We start from the raw sequence: 22005 nt of genomic DNA, 5'->3' as shown, positions 1-22005 counted from the left end.
TCCATCTTTTTGTGATGAACGTTAAATAGACAAAGGGGATTCATTTCAGCAGTCCAAGTATTGTGGGGTACAAAATCTATTAATTTTGGTCTATATTTTCATTATATTTTGTTCAAGAAAAAAACAACAGATGAATTACATTCAGGGCACATCAAAGCATACCCTCACTTTTAAAAACAGCTGTTCCAATAAAGAAAGGAAGACATGCTGGTGCCTAAGGATATCGATAACTTTATAACCTGGGCATCTGGGGCAACAAGTTGGTAAATTGGTTTACAGCCTGGGAAAGGAAGACATGCCAGTAGTACTAAGCAACATCCAAAACTTTTATTGTTTGGGAAAAATGGACGCAGTGGCGTAGGAAGGCGGGTGCGGTTGGTGCGGCCCGCACTAGGTACCAGCTCTGAGGGGGTGACAAAAAATTGCCGGTTTTGTATTAATGCACATTTTTGTTACATAAAATAATATCTATATATATAATTCACTAAGCAGCCGCCAGCACAAGTAAGACACCCATACAGCACGCAGGACGGAGCCACGCCCACCAACTCTAAGACCACTGGATACGACGACAACTCGCAGAGCCACGCCCACCAACTTGGATGCAGCGACTCACAAAACACGACGTCATTGGGTACGACGACAACCCGCCGAGCCACGCCCACCAACTCGGACACAGCAACTCCCAACACAGGGCGTCATTCACGTTCATTTCTGCTACACTCCACATGCACCTCTGAGCCATGTTGACTTTTCATTATTCTTTTCGGTTACGACGCACGACCGCGTCCACCATCGCAAACTGTTTTACACGCCATGGTCTTAGAGTTGGTGGGCGGGTCTCTGTGAGTTGCTCTTGTGAGCGGGCATATGACCAGGCATACCCCTGTATACTTCCAGAGCGAGGGTGGACGCGGCAGGACCAGCTAGAAGAGGCATGTTTGTCGCGGATGTGAATCGCTGTATGCAGCGTGTAAAACAGTTTGCAAGGGGTAACCCATGGTCTTAGAGTTGGTGGGCAGGTCTCTGTTTGTTGCTCTTGTGAGCGGCCACATGACCAGGCAGTGTGTATGCTTCGAGAGTGAGGGTGGACACGCCAGCACCATCTAAGAAGAAGTATATTTGTCGCAGATGTGAATCGCTGTATGCAGCGTGTAAGACAGTTTGCGAGGGGTATCCCATGGTCTTAGCAGTGTCTATGCTTCAATGTGAATCGCTGTATGCAGCGTGTAAAATGCTGTACAGTAATCCCTCGCTATATCGCGCTTCGCCTTTCGCGGCTTCACTCCATCGCGGATTTTATATGTAAGCATATTTAAATATATATCGCAGATTTTTTGCTGGTTCGCAGATTTCTGCAGACAACGGGTCTTTTAATTTCTTGTACATGCTTCCTCAGTTAGTTTGCCCAGTTGATTTCATACAAGGGACGCTATTGGCAGATGGCTGAGAAGCAACCCAACGTACTTTTCTCTCTCTCTCTCTTGCGCTGACTTTCTCTGATCCTGACGTAGGGGGATTGAGCAGGGGGGCTGTTCGCACACCTAGACGATACGGACGCTCATCTAAAAATGCTGAAAGATTATCTTCACGTTGCTATCTTTTGTGCAGCTGCTTCCTGAAACGACATGCAGCACGTTGCTTCGCATACTTAAAAGCTCGAAGGGCACGTATTGATTTTTGACTGAAAAACAAACTCTGTCTCTGTCTATCTCTCTCTCTCTCTCTCTCTGCTCCTGACGGAGGGGGTGTGAGCTGCCGCCTTCAACAGCTTTGTGCCGCGGTGCTTCGCATACTTAAAAGCCAAACAGCCCTATTGATTTGTTTGCTTTTCTCTTTATCTCTGTGACAGCTCCTGACGCGCACTCCTTTGAAGAGGAAGATATGTTTGCATTCTTTTAATTGTGAGACGGAACTGTCATCTCTGTCTTGTCATGGAGCACAGTTTAAACTTTTGAAAAAGAGACAAATGTTTGTTTGCAGTGTTTGAATAACGTTCCTGTTATCCTGTTAACGTTTCCTCCTGTGTTTCTGCGCAAATCTGTGACCCAAGCATGACAATATAAAAATAACCATATAAACATATGCTTTCTACTTTGCGGATTTTCTTATTTCGCGGGTGGCTCTGGAACGCAACCCCCACGATGGAGGAGGGATTACTGTATTGTATGTTGCCCTCTCCAGAGTAACATCTTTTCATTCACCTACAGTCGTATCCTCAAAACCAACCCCATTTGGACAACTGTGTCTTTCAGGAAGTGTTCACCCATCAATACATAATTATGGGGCGTATGTTACGCCGCGGGTTGGCTAGTCCATTATAATAGCATTACATCTGGATAGGAAAACACCAGCCATCCCAGCATTTAAACAGAAACTTGTTAAGAAGGAAACCGAACAATCCAGCTACTCTCATCTGTCAGTTTGCATATCATTTAGTAACATTGTGTTTGCTTTGCTTACGGAAAATACTGCAGGATTTAGAATGCATCTCCATTTCCTGAGTCGCTGGATCTGTGAGTAAATGAAGCCTGCAATTATCCATGGCGTTTTTAGACAGTGCTGTAGGTAAATTTTCCTGAATCAGGAACGATTCACATGCAAATTGCTAAAATGTCCATAAGTGCTGAGCAGTTCAATGTGTCAAAGACAACTGAAAGTTGTGCATTGGTTTAATTTCAACGGCCTATTTAAATGTGGATTGGCACAGAGGATGGCTGCTGCCTAACTGCCACAGTGAGCTGGGATCAAATCCCAGCCCAGTCACATTGTATGTTGATCTTGGAATTTCCTGTGGGTATTCAGATTTTTGAAACTCTGCAAATGAAATTGATTGTCGACTCTCAAATGACTTTTGTGACGGTAGGCCACGGCCATTACCCAGCCAGGATGCCAGCTTGGGTTTGAGACAGTATCCATAGGGCACTACCATCCTCGGGATCATAGTGGGCAGCCCTCCTGGGTGGTTGTCGCACCACGGATTTCCACAGGGCACGCTGGGAGTTGGAATTTGGTAGAGCCCTGTTGGGTACTGTGGGGGCCGCCAGGGGGAGCTGCTGAGCCCTACATTGAATTTCCATCATCACCGGGGAGTGATTCCAGGTAACGCTGATGGGCCACTTGGAGCAGTCCCACGAGTAACATAAAAGGGAGGCCAGAGTCGGCAGGAGGAAGATGAAGCTTGCCAGAGAGGGACTGAGAGAGACCCAAGGGAGAAGGAAGGGACTGTGTCTCATAAACTTTGGGGCCGTACTGTGCTGTGCCTCTGGATTTGGGGGGGGGGGGGCGAGGGGAAAAGTGCCACCCCAAATCTGAATGCAAGGGTGTTGTGTGTTGCATTTGTGTCTCTGTATGCACCATTGGTTGTCACACACTGCACGAGTGAGTGAATGAGTGTTTGTGTGTTAAAATAAGTTGGAAACTCCATATCGGCTATGTTTGATATGGAAGATTATTCATGCCAAAATTAAATTCAGTGCAATGTGTTAACTATGTTGAAATGCAATAGTTGTGCCATTTCATTTTGGTGCAGTTTTATCGTGTCATAGCTAAAAACATATCAACCAAATGAATTATCCATCCATCCATTTTCCAACCCGCTGAATCCAAACACAGGGTCACGGGGGTCTGCTGGAGCCAATCCCAGCCAACACAGGGCACAAGGCAGGAACCAATCCTGGGCAGGGTGCCAACCCACCGCAGGACACACACAAACACACAAAGCACACACTAGGGCCAATTTAGAATCGCCAATCCACCTAACACGGGGAGAACATGCAAACTCCACGCAGGGAGGACCCGGGAAGCGAACCCAGGTCCCTAGGTCTCCCAAGCTATGAGGCAGCAGCGGTACCCACTGCGCCACCGTGCCGCCCAACCCTAATAAAATGAATTCGTATATTTTTTGCTGCCGATACACCGCTACAAGTTTAAAATTTCCCTACGAATAGCGAAATTACGCCACATATGGCAACATTCGCCCCCCTTTTCGCGCCCCACAGTTTGAGAACTGCTGACTTAAGGGATATTGCAAAAATTACAGTAGATCCCTTATAACTCTGCGAGATGCTGAAAAATGAGTCCACGCTTTTGTTTTTAGTCGACTAGATTACTGTAACGCACTCCTCTCAAGACCACCCAAAAAAGACATCACTCAGTTACAATGAGTGCAGAATGCAGCTGCTAGAATCTTAACTAGGAAAAGAAAATCCAAGCCCATTACACCAGTCTGAGCGTCACTACACTGGTTACCGGTGTCATTTAGAATTGACTTTCAAATACTGCTGATGGTTTACAAAGCCTTAAATAATCTGCTCCATCTTATATTTCAGACTGTCTCTCACCTTACACCCCAAATCGTAACCTTAGATCTTCAAATGAGGGTCTGCTTAGAATTCCAACAGCTAAACTTTAAAGAAGTGGTGAGGGGGCCTTCTGCTGTTAGGTACCTAAACTCTGAAAAAGCTAACCAATAGAAATTCGCCAGGCTAATACGGTGGAGCACTTTAAAGAACTGCTAAAAACTCATTTTATTAACATGGCTTTGTCATAACGTCATTTTAGTGTAACCCTGATATTCTGTATATTGTGAATTTCCCCTTGGGATTAATAAAGTATCTATCTATCTATCTATCTATCTATCTATCTATCTATCTATCTATCTATCTATCTATCTATCTATCTATCTATCTATCTATCTATCTATCTATCTATCTATCTATCTATCTATCTATCTATCTATCTATCTATCTAATATAGTGCCTTTCATATCTATCTATCTATCTATCTATCTATCTATCTATCTATCTATCTATCTATCTATCTATCTATCTATCTATCTATCTATCTATCTATCTATCTATCTATCTATGCAATTTTTATCATGGATCCACAATCCATACTAACCCCTACTTTCTCTGCTGTTCTTCTGTAATGACGATCTACACCCACACCACCTGATCACGGCACCATGCAGTCCCTCACATTGATGGACTGAAGGCCAGAGGTCCACATGATCATCATCATCGTCGGCGCCTGTAAACCCTGAGGACTGATTGAGATCATTGATGTCAGGTAGAATGCCTAGTGAGGGCTGGGTGGTCTTGTGGCCTCGGAACCCCTGCAGATTTTGATTATTTTTTTTCACCAGCCCTCGGGAGTTTATTTATTTTTTGTTGTTGTTGTTTTTTCTGTCCTCCTGGCCATCAGACTTCACTTTATTTTTTGTTATTTAGTATTGCCTAATCTTATTTTTATATTTCTATTTTTAATAAACTTTTCTTTCCTCATCTTGTAAAGCAATTTGAGATACATCATTTGCATGAAAATGTTCTCTATAAATAAATGTTGTTGTTGTTGATCCATTGTTTTTTACTAGGGCACCCAATTCTCATGTCAATTCAAAATAAAATAAAATGGCGTATTGTGCTTTAATTTATATCTATTGATCCCATGTCGTGACTACAAGCAAAGCAGATATAATCGGGATCACACCTTAATTGAACCAAAACTAAATGTAATCAAATGACCAATCAGCACAAAAAGGCTGGGCTAGGTAGTGGGTTCTACGTTTCAGCTGAGAGGCGTTCCATTTCTAAACATTTCAGACATAACTTCAGTCAGTACGGACTGTCGAGTGGTTACTGAAATAGCGAGCAGTGTGTTTTAGGTCTCACTGAAGAGCTTTCGCTTATTTTAAGTTGTTAAAAGTTGTTTTTTCATATCTTTTGTGAGGGACAGTCGGTGTCCTTACCTTACCGGGACAGCTTACACAGGGCTTTGTCTCCACAAGGATACTAGATGACAGTGAGTCCAGGCTCGGGTTCTTCTCAAGGGTGCCCACAAGGCATGCTGGGTATTGTAGCCTTCTTGGGTTCCAGGGGGAGCTGTGAGATTTGGGAGGTCCTACTCCACCCAGAGGTGCTTCAGAGCTGCAGTGTCATGTTACCAGAAGCACTCCTGGAGATTAGATGAAAGGAGCTGCCTTCCTCACATGGATGAGCGAGAGATGGGTGGAAGGTGGATGAAGCTTGTAAGGAGGAGTGGAGGAGGCGGTGACAGAGAGAGAGAAGACAAAGAGTTGCTTTGTTGTGTTATACTGTGCTTATTGCATACACTTGTGGCTGTGGTGGTGGGAAACGCTTGATTCAAAGCGTTTCTCACAATAAAAGACTCTGTGTGCCTTTTAAATTGGGCCCTTCTTTTTGTGTTGGGTAGTTGAGGAGTTGGAGTGCCCCCTGGTGTCTACAATATACATTAAACAATATAATACATAAAATACAAATATATACAATATATACTGTACTAGCTGTCCACCCATGTAGTAGTGAAAACAGGACACACTTTAAATAAATTTTTAAAAATGTAATTTGTCTTGAGAAGAATTTTTATTGATACACAATTACACCGCACAACGCTATTGCTCAGTCCCTTTTTCTCTCTTTCTCTCTTCTTCTTCTTTCTTTCTTCTGCCGCCTCTACCCCTCTCCATCAAGCTTTGGCCTCCACCTTCCTCCCGACTCTGGCTCCTCGAATGGAGTTCTTTATTGTGATCCTCTCCTAGCTGCACTCCCTAGTGTGGTGGAAGTGCTGCAATCCAGGGCTCCGGAACTATCCAGGCGCCCTCTGGTGGTACCCACAGGCCCCAGCAGGGTTGAGCTTCCAAGCTCCAAGGCAGTGCCCCCATTGCAATCTATTGCCATGATCCTGTCCATCACAGTCGTCCGCCACAACATGAACCAGCCAAGCCCCCCACCCCAGTTCATCATTACAGGTGCACCTGTGCCCCCCCCCCCCCCCTCCCCCAGAAACTGCATGTTCTGGGTCATTCATCCATTCATTTATTTATTTAAAAGTACACATCGCCACGGAGCTCTGCCATCATAAATTGCACACATCCGCTTCTGAAGTTCTTGGCCATAATGCTCCAACATCATTAGACATTTAAACTTCATTTTTTTTTTGCCCCCTCTAGTTGGTACCCCCGTCACAAAAAACAGACCTAAGAGTCATAAAAAAGGTTTAGGGCAGCCACCCATGTAATATTCCCTGGCTGCAAAAAGGGTGAATTGATAGCACTGATGCACTCAGAACGGAGTCCAAAAGAGAACTGATGTTGTTAGCAGAATATGGTGGCTTTAAAGGCCAGAAAGGGAAGTGAAGTCATCGAGGGCGGAAGTGGAAGGGTCCTCTTCCATAGGCTTGGGCCTGGATGTGACATCATCAAAAGGGGCCAAGACTGGAAGTCTCTTCATCCATGGGCTCTACACCTGAAGTGACGCCATCCAAGGGTCCAGAACTGGAGGTGATGTCATCCAAGACACACACACACACCCATACAAAACCGGAAGTGACGCCATCCAAGGGTCCGGAACTGGAGGTGATGTCATCCAAGGGTCTGAAACTGGAAGTGACGCCATCCAAGGGTCCAGAACCGGAGGTGATGTCATCCAAGACACACACACACACCCATACAAAACCGGAAGTGACGCCATCCAAGGGTCCGGAACTGGAGGTGATGTCATCCAAGGGTCTGAAACTGGAAGTGACGCCATCCAAGGGTCCAGAACCGGAGGTGATGTCATCCAAGACACACACACACACCCATACAAAACCGGAAGTGACACCATCCAAGGGTCCGGAACCGGAGGTGATGTCATCCAAGGGCCTGAAACTGGAAGTGACGCCATCCAAGGGTCCAGAACCGGAGGTGATGTCATCCAAGACACACGTACACACACACACGCACACACACACCCATAAAAAACCGGAAGTGACACCATCCAAGGGTCCAGAACCGGAGGTGATGTCATCCAAGGGCCTGAAACTGGAAGTGACGCCATCCAAGTGTCCAGAACCGGAGGTGATGTCATCCAAGACACACACACACACACACCCCCATACACACACACACACCCATAAAAAAACGGAAATGACACCATCCAAGGGTCCGGAACCAGAGGTGATGTCATCCAAGACACACACACACACATGCATACACACACACCCATAAAAAACCGGAAGTGACGCCATCCAAGGGTCTGGAACCGGAGGTGATGTCATCCAAGACACACACACACACCCATAAAAAAACGGAAGTGACGCAATCCAAGGGTCCGGAACCGGAGGTGATGTCATCCAAGACACACACACACACACACACCAATAAAAAACTGGAAGTGATGTCATCCAAGGGCCCAAAACTGGAAGTGATGTCATCCAAGAGGTTGGAACCGGACATGGTGTCATCGAGGCCAGAACCGGAAGTGACATCATCAGGGCCAGGCGGGAATTTCCCATTAATGTTCTGCAGGAAAGCACGAAAAAAAGGTCAGTGCACTCCGACACCCCCTGGTCTGGCGTGGAATTAATCTCATTTAGAGCCTTTAGCTGCCTCCTATGTGCATGCGTGTGACACCCCACACTAATATATGCCAAACCTGTCCTGCTTATGGGGGGGGGGGGGGCCATAACGAACATTAGGGGCTTCCTGTGCCTTAAACAGTGAACAGCTAATCCCACCCTGCAAGAGTGTAACACATCTGTATGTTGTGCCGTGAAATTCCCATGAGCACTTTCTTTTTATTTTTTTTAAAAATGCCTCTCAGGTGGCTTAGTAATGAGGAGATGTGTTAGCTAGCGGAGCGAGCAGATTCCCAATGCAGCCCTAAAGAGGGGACTGGAGAGAAGAGCCCCCTTTCATGAGGATGAGCGGTGGGGACGAATTCACAGCGGTGACGAGTCACAATCACTTTGACAAAGCTCCGTCTCCAGCAATCGGCCTGCTTGTCGTTCATTTTTATTTATTTATTTATTTTCCTCTCCTCCTCTGTTTTACATCATTATACTCGAAAGGCATAAATTTCCATAGGTGTGAATGGCAAGCAATTGGGTGAATATTTCTTTATTTTTATTCAAGCTGGATTGTTCTGAAGAAATGTCAAAAGGGCCGAAGCCTTTTCTCCTGCTATCAGCTTCTTCCATTTCAGTGATGCGTTTAAAAATATAAATAAATAAATACATAAATAAATAAATAACAGACCCCAAGTGCGGAGGAAACATTTGAATGATAAAGCCAGTTTGGCAGTCTAGCCGTGTCACAATGGTTCAAGACAATCCTTTGTTGCCATGGTATTAATGGAGCTTTAAAGTCATTATGAATGTATTAGCGGCTCGAAACAAAGGCAGGCGTGCTTTGAAAACGGCGTTATAAAACGGCACCAGGCTGGCTAGTCGGGCGTCTCATCATCAGTTAAACAAAAACGAGCCGTCAGCAACGTGGACAGACAGCTCTTCTGACATTTAGTGTCTTGTGCCGATTCTTATCTTTCGTGTCTGTAATGATGTTTTCACAAGTCAAAATTGGAATTAGACATTTCTAAAATGACATTTAGAATTCACGTTGTACATCCCTGCAATGCCATTGTCACCTGTGGGGACTCACGGACTTTTCCTGTTGACTTCACTGGAGTCTGCAATTAAGAGAAACCGGGGATCTGGAGAAGCAGGTTTGGAAACTGGATGGATGGACGGACGGACGGACGGATAGATGGATGGAAGGATGGATGGACGGTCAGATGGATGGATGGATGGATGGATGGACAGACAGATGGATGGATGGATGGGTGGACGGACAGAGGGCCGGACGAACGGGTGGATGGACGGTAATTACATGTGGACCAACTGGAATTCAAGTCATAGACACAGTCGTGTGACAAAGTAAGTACACCCCATGGATGCTGTTGACTTTCTCAACTTATTTGAACGGGCAGAAGATAGATCTTCATGCAAGCAGTGCCTATAGCTAAAGGCGATACAATTGAACAAATGACACATCAGATCAAATTGGTGTCTTCCTTCTCATAATCTAAATTCACAAAGATGCAGGTTTGTCACATGGAAAAAGTAAGTACACCCCCTACAAATCCATACGATTAGAATGAGGTGCTCCATATGAGGTGCCAATGCTTAGAACCTCCTTAGGGAGACTGCAGAAGGACCTGAGTGTCTTCTCTTAACCACAGATCCCGAGGATCTGGTGCTCTCTTTGCTATTCACATGTCTGGTGTCATCAGGTCAAAATCAAAAGAGATTACTAAAGCCCTCAGAAACAAGGTTGTGGATGCCTAGGAGTCTGGCAAGGAATATTTAAAGATCACCAAATGATTTGAAATCAGTCACTGCAGGTGATCCCGGTCTTCTTTAGATGAAATTTGGTCAGATATATACTTGATCTGACCCCAAGTGGGAATTAAAATTTTACAGAAGCTAAAGAGAACATTAAATCATTTATAAATTATTTATAATAAAAAAACAACAACCCCTCCACAAACACACATAAGAACTTCTGGCTTGGAAAATGAGGGACTGCTGATGTCAATAACAGGCTTGTAGGCGGCAGTAAGATGGGCAGACCTACCAGTCCAGATATACCATAAGTTTACATTAAAAGGCCCAAACATTTAAAACAGCGGGTCCAGCGTGCAGTGTCCACCAAACGAACTTGTCATCTAGAAGTCTACTCCATCCAAAGCTGCCTGCTTGAAAAGACAGATTAAAATTTGACATGGTGTATTGATTCTCATAATCTAAATGAACAAAAATGCAGATTTGTCATTTGGAAAAAATAAATTCACCCCTCCATTCATCAGCCCTTCACATCCATCAGTTAGAATCAGGAGTTCAGATGAGGGCCAATGATTTGAACCTCCATAAGGAGTCTGCAGGTGGACCTGACTGTGTGGGTGGGCTATTTATATAGTGCCTTTCACATCTATCTATCTATCTATCTATCTATCTATCTATCTATCTATCTATCTATCTATCTATCTATCTATCTATCTATCTATCTATCTATCTATCTATCTATCTATCTATCTATCATATAGTGCCTTTCACATCTATCTATCTATCTACCAGGGCGCTCATTGTGAGGCACCTGGAGCACATCTGGGTGAATATAAAAGGGGCCGTCTCCCTCCATTCAATGGCTGAGTCGGGAGGAGAGGAGAGGAGTGGAGTCAGACCAGAGAGGAAGGCATTGGTTGAGAGGCCTGGACTTTGGGGTGAAAGTGGGTTGTCTGCTGTCACTTTGTGAATAGTATGTTGTGGAATAGGCATCCCGGACACAGACAGGCAGACACGTTACAAGCCATCACCGCACGTTTATTTACAATATTACTATTTACAAGTCAATAAGTGCACCTTACTCCAATTCCCCACAGTCCCAAAGTCCCAGCTTCCTTCAGCCTCCTCTCTTCTCTTCCATACACTATACAATGGGCCTCTCTTCGCCCACCTCCTTCTCCGACCTTGTCTGCCTCCTCACCCGACTCCAGCCTTGATTGTCGGGAGGCGGACCTTTAAATAGGCAGCTGATTGCCGACCACACCCAGCCATCTATCTATCTATCTATCTATCTATCTATCTATCTATCTATCTATCTATCTATCTATCTATCTATCTATCTATCTATCTATCTATCTATCTATCTATCTATCTATCTATCTATCTATCTATCTATCTATCTATCTATCTATCTATCTAAAATATATATATATTATATAGTTCCTTTCACATCTATCTATCTATCTATCTATCTATCTATCTATCTATCTATCTATCTATCTATCTATCTATCTATCTATCTATCTATCTATCTATCTATCTATCTATCTATCTATCTATCTATCTATCTATCTATCTATCTATCTATCTATCTACAGGGGACTGTACTTTCTCCTTTCCTGTTCAGCCTATATACAACTCGGAGTCCTGCCACGTGCAAAAGTTCGCTGACGACACTGCAATCATGGGCTGCATCAGGAGTGGGCAGGAGGAGGAGTATAGGGACCTAATCAAGGACTTTGTTAAATGGTGCGACTCAAACCATCTACAACTGAACACCAGCAAAACCAAGGAGCTGGTGGTGGATTTTTAGGAGGACCAGGCCCCTCATGGACCCTGTGATCATCAGAGGTGACTGTGTGCAGAGGGTGCAGACCTATAAATACCTGGGAGTGCAGCTGGATGATAAACTGGACTGGACTGCCAATACTGATGCTCTGTGGAAGAGAGGACAGAGCCGGCTATACTTCATTAGAAGGCTGGTGTCCTTCAACATCTGCAATAAGATGCTGCAGATGTTCTATCAGACAGTTGTGGCGAGCGCCTTCTTCTACGTGGTGGTGTGCTGGGGAGGCAGCATAAAGAAGAGGGACGCCTCACGCCTGGACAAACTGGTGAGGAAGGCAGGCTCTATTGTAGGCACGGAGCTGGACAGTTTGACATCTGTGGCAGAGCGACGGGCGCTGAGCAGACTCCTGTCAATCATGGAGAATCCACTGCATCCACTGAACAGGATCATCTCCAGACAGAGGAGCAGCTTCAGCGACAGACTGCTGTCACCGTCCTGCTCCACTGACAGACTGAGGAGATCGTTCCTCCATCACACTATGGGACTCTTCAATTCTACCTTAAACGTTAACATTATACAAAGTTTTTGTCTGTTATATCTGCATTGTTATCACTCTTTAATTTAATATTGTTTTTTGTATCAGTATGCTGCTGCTGGAGTATGTGAATTTCCCCTTGGGATTAATAAAGTATCTATCTATCTATCTATCTATCTATCTATCTATCTATCTATCTATCTATCTATCTATCTATCTATCTATCTATCTATCTATCTATCTATCTATCTATCTATCTATCTATCTATCTATCTATCTATCTATCTATCTATCTATCTATCTATTATATAGTGCCTTCCCTGTCTTAGCAGAGATCTGTTCGTCTGTCTGTCTGACCATCCACTCCAAGCTCCTTGACTCAGGGGGTTTACTGTTTCTTCCTTTATTGTTCCTGACTACTCCAACAGCCTGGCGCCTTTCCCCGTATTTTCCCTTTCTTCCTTCTATTACTGACCACCCAATATATAAGGTGGTATACATTTTGCCATCTGGATTTGCCATTTAGCTGCCAGCAGCACAGATGGCACCGCTCATGGCCTCGCTGTTTGTGTGGCACTTACCATACATTCCATTTCCTTTAAAAGCGTTAACATGAGTTCTCATTCTTATTAGTCTCAGTTGAAGTATATTCATGACTAACATAATAGGTTTTATACATAATAGAAGATTACATATACGTATTAAAACAAAATAAAACCTAAGGACCCCCATGAGTCTCTGGAGCACAGTGAGCTCAACATCCCACCCAGATGCCCGTCCACATGTTGAATGTCCTGTCAAGTTTTCTTGCAGGCTGGCACAGACTTTTTGGTCTTCAGGCAATTCAGTTTCACGTTAAGTAGAGAAGTTTGAAATATTTACTGTGCCATCATCATAATGAAGCTCATTAGACACAGACTGCTTTAGTAATTTGCGGTGCTTTTAAAACAAATATTTAAAGCAGAAAGCCATCAGTTCCATATTAGCTCCATGAACAATTTATCCCATTGGACATTTAAGGCTCTAAACATCGGCACTCTAATTTGCTTTCAGTTTTGCTCTCCACACTCATGTAAAGCACATTACCTAAACCCATCAGCTCAAAGTGCTATTATCTTGATTGTTTTTCTAGTTTGTAAATGTTTTTTAAAGAGTACACCATTTTAAATGGCATTTAATGAATTTTTATTCACTTAATTCTTCATTTATATTTTCCCCATTTGATGTCATTCTTCCTTTGTTTGTTTTCTTTAATAGAATTATTATCATCAATATTAATGAGCTTTCATAACTATTTGACGGCGAAAATTAAATTTAGCCATTCCCTAGAAAGACACATTAAGCTTCTGTTTGCCTGCCAGTTTCGGGACGAGTGTATGGCTGAGACTTAAGGGATAATAAAGTGCAGAACTAGGGGTGCCTGCTGAAAGTTACGAGAACGGACCCTGAAACAGCATAGGATGAGATGCCGTGACATCCTGTAACGTGTCTTAACACAACATAACATGAAATACTCTAACAACATAAAATAACATGACATGATGTGACATAACATAACAGAACACAGCGTGGCATTAGAGAACTCTGGACGAGATCAGACCATTCAGCCCAACAAAGCTCGCCAGTCCTATCCACTTATTTCATCTAAAAAACATCAAGTTGTCTTTTGAAAGTCCCTAAAGTCCTCCTTCCCACCACACTACTTGGTCGCTTATTCCAAGTGTCTGTCGTTCTTTGTGTAAAGAAAAATTCTCGTAATGTTTGTGCGAAATTTAACCTCAACAAGTTTCCAACTGTATCCCCGTGTTCTTGATGAACTCATTTTGCAGTCACCGTCTCGATCCACTGGACTAATTCCCTTCATAATGTTAAACACTTCAGTCAGGTCACCTCTTAATCTTCTTTTGCTTAAACTCCAAAGGCTCAGCTCTTTTAATCTTCTCTCCTAACTCATCCCCTGTAGCCCTGAATCAGCCTAGTTGCTCTTCTCTGGACCTTTTCTTGTGCTGCTATTTCCATTATGTAGACCCAAACTGCCCCCAGTACTCCAGATGAGGCCTCGCCAGTGTGTTATAAAGCTTGAGCAGAACCTCCTGTGACTTGTACTCCACACATCAAGGCGCTATATAACCTGACATTCTGTTAGCCTTCTTAATGGTGTAATAAGGCGCTATATAGCGCCCGACCCGGCATAGACTTACGCAGAGGCACATGTAAAATAAACAGTTTCTTTATTTCTCTTCAGCTGGAGGGCACGTCTTCCCCGTAATCCCTCCAGCCACAACACAGTCCCACAAGCACTTAATATAGCACAAACAACACTTCTTCTCTCCACCTTGGCACCACCACTCCTCCCAGGCAACCTCGTCCTCTTCCTTCCAATTCTGGCTCATGAGTGGTGGATGCTGGCTTTTTTTATAGCCCACCCGGAAGTGCTCCAGGTGCTTGATCACCTGTGGCTAATTGCACTTCCGGGTGGGGCTGCAGAGATGTCCAGTTGGGTTCCTGGCTCCATGCAGCACCCCCTGGTGGCTACCCTAGCTCCCTACAGGGTTGTGGAGAACTCCATCTCCCAGGAAACCCTGCGGGAAACTGAGGCACCATTGTCAGCCAGGGAGGCTGCCACCAAGCGTCCCAGGGGAGGTAGTGAGATGTCCATAGCTGCTCCCCCGGAACATTTACAGAAGGGGCGTCCTGGCCGGGCATGGGACCCGGCTGCCAGTCACAATGGCTTCTGAACACTGTCAGGAAGTCGATAGCTTTGAGTCCACTCCATCCTCCATCCTCTCCCACTTATCCGAGGTCGGGTCGCGGGGGCAGCAGCTTGAGCAGAGATGCCCAGACTTCCCTCTCCCCGGCCACTTCTTCTAGCTCTTCCGGAAGAATCCCAAGGCGTTCCCAGGCGAGCCGGTAAACATAGTCCCTCCAGCGTGTCCTGGGTCTTCCCCGGGGCCTCCTCCCGGTTAGACGTGCCCGGAACACCTCACCAGGGAGACGTCCAGGAGGCATCCTGATCAGATGCCGAGCCACCTCATCTGATTCCTCTCGATGCGGAGGAGCAGCGGCTCTACTCTGAGCCCCTCTCGGATGACTGAGCTTCTCACCCTATCTTTAAGGGAGAGCCCAGACACCCTGCGGAGGAAACTCATTTCAGCCGCTTGTATTTGCAATCTCGTTCTTTCGGTCACTACCCATAGTTCATGACCATAGGTGAGGGTAGGAACATAGATCGACTGGTAAATTGAGAGCTTTGCCTTGCTGCTCAGCTCCTTTTTCACCACGACAGACCGATGCAAAGCCCACATCACTGCAGACACCGCACCGATCCGCCTGTCGATCTCACGCTCCATTCTTCCCTCACTCATGAACAAGACCCCGAGATACTTGAACTCCTCCACTTGGGGCAGGATCTCGCTCCCAACCCTGAGAGGGCACTCCACCCTTTTCCGGATGAGGACCATGGTCTCAGATTTGGAGGTGCTGATTCCCATCCCAGCCACTTCACACTCAGCTGCGAACCGATGTAAAGAGAGCTGAAGATCACGGCCTGATGAAGCAAACAGGACAACACCATCTGCATAAAGCAGTGACCCAATCCTGAGTCCACCAAGCCGGACCCCCTCAACACCCTGGCTGTGCCTAGAAATTCTGTCCATAAAAGTTATGAACAGAATCGGTGACAAAGGGCAGCCCTGGCGGAGTCCAACTCTCACTGGAAACGGGTTCGACTTACTGCCGGCAATGCAGACCAAGCTCTGACACCGATTGTACAGGGACCGAACCGCCCTTATCAAGGGGTCCGGTACCCCATACTCTCGGAGTACCCCCCACAGGATTCCCCGAGGGATACGGTCGAACGCCTTTTCCAAGTCCACAAAACACATGTAGACTGGTTGGGCAAACTCCCATGCACCCTTTGAGTCCACTACGACTCCTAAATCCTTTGCATAAGGTGGACTCTCGATTTTCCGACCGCCCATTGTGTATTCAAACTTCACATTTTCACTTCCTATGTGTAATTCTTTACATTTACTGACATTAAATTTCATCTGCCACAAATCTGCCCGAGCCTGTCTGCTGTCCAAGTCCTTCTGTGATGATATAACGGATTCCAAATTATCTGCCAATTCACCTATCTTGGTATCATCTGCAGACTTCACCAGCTTGTTCCTTATATTCCTATCTAAATCATTTCTATATATTAAAAATAGCAGCGGCCCCAGCACTGCCCCCTGCTGGTCACCACTCTTAACGTCACCCAATTCTGATGAGGTTCCTCACACCGTCACCCTCTGCTTCCTGTGTCTGAGCCAATTCTGCACCCACCTACACACCACACCATGAACTGCCACTTCTTTTAGTTTGATGCCCACCCTGTCATGTGGCACCACCTCATCAAATGCTTTCTGAAAGTCCAGATTAATAATCTCATCTGCTCCACTCTGGTCGCATATTTTTGTTGCCTCCTCATAGAATTCCAGCATGTTAGTAAAACACGACCTCCCTCTTCTGAACCCATGCTGACCGTTCAGTTAAACTCCTGTCCTTGCCAGGTGTTGCTTAATCTTATCCTTAATAATTCCATTAATTTTTCTGTAATGCATATTAAGCATGTTAATATAACAAAACATTACATGACATGATGTGACATAACATTTGTAAAAGAAGACACACTGACAAAGTGAACGGTTTGGAGATCCACCCCGAATACTTGAAAATGGGAAAACATGGGAGAACAAAATGGCTGCCATACAGTCAAAGTCAAAAGTATGTGAACCCCCAGGAATTATCTATATTTATGACAGCAAGAGACTTGAAGAAGTCATCAGAACTGGCTAACATCTCTGTTCATGAGTCAACTATACGCAAAACATTTAACAAGAAAGGAGTCCATGGCAGGACACCAAGAAGGAAGCCACTGCTACCAAAGAAGAACATTGCTGAACAGCTGAAGTTTGCGAAAGACCACTTGGACACTCCACAACGGTACTGGGAAAATGTTTTGTGGAGTGATGAAACCAAAATTGAACTATTTGGGAGGAACAAGCAGAACTTCATTTGGCATAAAAAGGGCACTGCATATCAACATCAAAACATCATCCCTACAGTAAAGGGCCTGGACAGCTTGCCACCATTGAGGGGTCGCCTACTCTTTGCATTATTTGACAGTAAACTATGCAACATATATATATATATATATATATATATATATATATATATATATATATATATATATACATATATATATATACATATATATATATATATATATACAGTGATCCCTCGCTATATCACGCTTCGACTTTCACTCTATTGCGATTTTTCACTACGCATGTGCTTTCTGAGAACTTTTATCTAAGCCCCACGATGGCTCCTAAACGTGCTGCTTTTTCTAAGCCTTCTAACAATGAAACTAAGCGCCGGAGGAAGATGCTTACCATCCAGGAGAAGGTGAAACTCTTGGATATGATCAAAGATGGCAATACCCTACAAAAGCCTCCTCACACATATGAAAAGACAGCGCCTACAACTGCCTATCAAGATGTTCTTCAGCTGCACACCTAGACACCCACTGCCTACTCCTAGTACTCCTTCAGCAGAAGACTCTCCTACTGAGGTCGTGCCTTCATAGGTTAGTGGTTGTATGTAAGAACTGTGTGTGTGTGTGTGTAATTAAATGTACAGTACAATAATAATAATAATATATTTGTAACGTCTAATATCTCTTATTTTCTCTTATTTTGTCTAATATATTGGGTAAATACGAGTGTAATGGTGACTAAAGGGTGTTATTTCATGTCTAGAGGGCTCTAATAATGTTACAAAAACGTATTTAGAAGGTCGTAAACAGGTTTTCTATACTCTAACTGCGAAATATTCGATTTATAAATAAAGAATCCTACTTCATGAAAATTCATTTATCGCGGTAGAGTCTGGAACGGATTAACCGTGATAAACGAGGGTTCAAAGCACACGTGTGTGACACATTATATAACATAAAAATAACATAACATGATATACTGTAAGATAACACTACATGACATGTCACCAAATAACAGAACAGAACATGAAATGCTTTAACATGTCATGATATAATACTAAATAACACAACAAGATATGACATGACATACTGTAACGTGGCATAACACCAAATAACAGAACATGACATGACATGACGTGAGATGACACAGCACAAAATAACAACATTCTATGTATAGCAGGATAAAATAACACAAAATAACACAACAATCGAATAAAACATCACGATTTCATCAAAATCTTGAGGTCGAATCTTTGGACGATTATAATAGTTTCCCTATGAGAAAGTAAATCGGACTCAAGGAAGTCTAAAATGTCAAGATTCATTAAAATCTTGAAATCAAATTTTTGGGCGATTGTAATAGTTTCCCTACGAGATAGTAAATCGGACCCAGGGAAGTCTAAAATGTCGAGATTCATCAAAATCTCAAAATAGAATTTTTGGACGATTCCAATACTTTCCCTATACTTCATATACAAGAAAGTAAAATAAGGCATCATCGAAAACAGGAATTTAAAAAGTGGGTTTTTATGCGCTTTTTTAAACTGGCCCACGGTGTTAGCCCGGTGTATCTCAATTGGCGTAGAACTCCAGACCTTCAGTGCATAACAGCAGAAGGTCCCCTCTCAGCTTCTCTTACGCTTAGCTCTTGAAATAATAAGCACACCAGTGTCACTACTTAATATAAAGTGTTACCTGAGTTTTAGTAGATATTCTTAATATTTTTATCATTAAGTATTCAATATTCTCAATGCCACAACATCTATTCTGGTTTATTAGGCCTCATTTGAAAGTTACTCCAATCCCACACGAAACATGTTTTGTGAAAATGCTCTGCCAGTGTCGCATCACAATGGCGTCTTTAAGAGTCCCGGGGTGTTGTACTGCATCAGTAGCCTCATATTTTCAAATCAGGGATAGCAATTCATTTTAAATCTAGAATTTCAGCCGAAGCCTGCCCTGGGGTGAGCGTCAGAATCAAAACCCATTTCTATGCATTACAGATGAGTGTTGTAAAAAATGCAAGAGTGGCACCCGCCTGTCTCATTTCAGAAGGGAGTACAGGGACCGCCGCTGACCCTTTACCCAGAAGGATCAGGCGGATAATCCATCCTCTTCTTCTTGATGCTCCTGTTTGTTGGTGACTGTGCAGCCATTTGAAGAATAAAATGAGAGCCGCACAGCGCAGCTCCTGATGATTAGGGTGATGGCACCTGACTTAGGCGCTTATCCTCGCCGCAGAGAGTGTGATTCACACAGCTGTTCTTATAGCTCTGCTTTGGTCCAGTTGCATCTGTAGGGAGATGCAGCCAAACTCAAAAACAATACTTGTTGCTTTTATTTCTGTAAACGGCATTGTGTACTTTTATTTCAAAGACATCTTAGCAGATTTTCTCCAATATTTAGAATTAGTTAAAACAATTCAATGCATTTTTGTAGAATGTTCTTCACTAAGTGTCGGCTCAGAGTGCTGTAAGACGTTTACAAGGAAAATACAAATTACAAATTTTATGGATTGTGTACACACACATGAAACCAGATGAGGTTAAAACATGCAATAAAACAGCTCTGCTGCTGTGTGTGTGTGTGTGTGTGTGTGTGAGTGTGTGCACGTGTGTGTGACTGGCAACTTACTGAGGCCTACTGGACATGCAAATGAAAAGAAGCTGTGGGCGGGGTTCACTGGGCTCCATGTAACCAATGGGGCTTAGAGGAGGAGCCAGAATAGAAAATTGCCTGACTCAATATAGATAGATAGATAGATAGATAGATAGATAGATAGATAGATAGATAGATAGATAGATAGATAGATAGATAGATAGATAGATAGATATGAAAGGCACTATATAATATGACAGATACATAGGTAATATTAAAGGCACTATATAACAGATAGAGATAGAAAGATAGATAGATAGATAGATAGATAGATAGATAGATAGATAGATAGATAGATAGATAGATAGATAGATATGAAAGGCACTATATAATATGACAGATACATAGGTAATATGAAAGGCACTATATAACAGATAGATAGATAGATAGATAGATAGATAGATAGATAGATAGATAGATAGATAGATAGATAGATAGATAGATAGATATGAAAGGCACTATATAATATGACAGATACATAGGTAATATTAAAGGCACTATATAACAGATAGATAGATAGATAGATAGATAGATAGATAGATAGATAGATAGATAGATAGATAGATAGATAGATAGATAGATAGATAGAAAAAAAAATAGATAGATAGATAGAAAGATAGATAGATAGATAGATAGATAGATAGATAGATAGATAGATATATGAAAGGCACTATATGACAGAACAGGCACTATATAACAGATAGATAGATAGATAGATAGATAGATAGATAGATAGATAGATAGATAGATAGATAGATAGATAGATATGAAAGGCACTATATAATATGACAGATACATAGGTAATATGAAAGGCACTATATAACAGATAGATAGATAGATAGATAGATAGATAGATAGATAGATAGATAGATAGATAGATAGATAGATAGATAGATAGATAGATATGAAAGGCACTATATAATATGACAGATACATAGGTAATATTAAAGGCACTATATAACAGATAGATAGATAGATAGATAGATAGATAGATAGATAGATAGATAGATAGATAGATAGATAGATAGATAGATAGATAGATATGAAAGGCACTATATAATATGACAGATACATAGGTAATATTAAAGGCACTATATAACAGATAGATAGATAGATAGATAGATAGATAGATAGATAGATAGATAGATAGATAGATAGATAGATAGATAGATATGAAAGGCACTATATAATATGACAGATACATAGGTAATATGAAAGGCACTATATAACAGATAGATAGATAGATAGATAGATAGATAGATAGATAGATAGATAGATAGATAGATAGATATGAAAGGCACTATATAATATGACAGATACATAGGTAATATTAAAGGCACTATATAACAGATAGATAGATAGATAGATAGATAGATAGATAGATAGATAGATAGATAGATAGATAGATAGATAGATAGATAGATAGATATGAAAGGCACTATATAATATGACAGATACATAGGTAATATTAAAGGCACTATATAACAGATAGATAGATAGATAGATAGATAGATAGATAGATAGATAGATAGATAGATAGATAGATAGATATGAAAGGCACTATATAATATGACAGATACATAGGTAATATTAAAGGCACTATATAACAGATAGATAGATAGATAGATAGATAGATAGATAGATAGATAGATAGATAGATAGATAGATAGATAGATAGATAGATAGATAGATAGATAGATAGATATGAAAGGCACTATATAATATGACAGATACATAGGTAATATGAAAGGCACTATATAACTAGATAGATAGATAGCAAAGGCACTATATAATGAAAAATAGATAGATAGATAGATAGATAGATAGATAGATAGATAGATAGATAGATAGATAGAT

Source organism: Erpetoichthys calabaricus, chromosome 8 (genome assembly GCF_900747795.2).
Source record: "Erpetoichthys calabaricus chromosome 8, fErpCal1.3, whole genome shotgun sequence".
Taxonomy (NCBI): Eukaryota; Metazoa; Chordata; class Cladistia; order Polypteriformes; family Polypteridae; genus Erpetoichthys; species Erpetoichthys calabaricus.
This window is presented reverse-complemented; position numbering follows the sequence as displayed.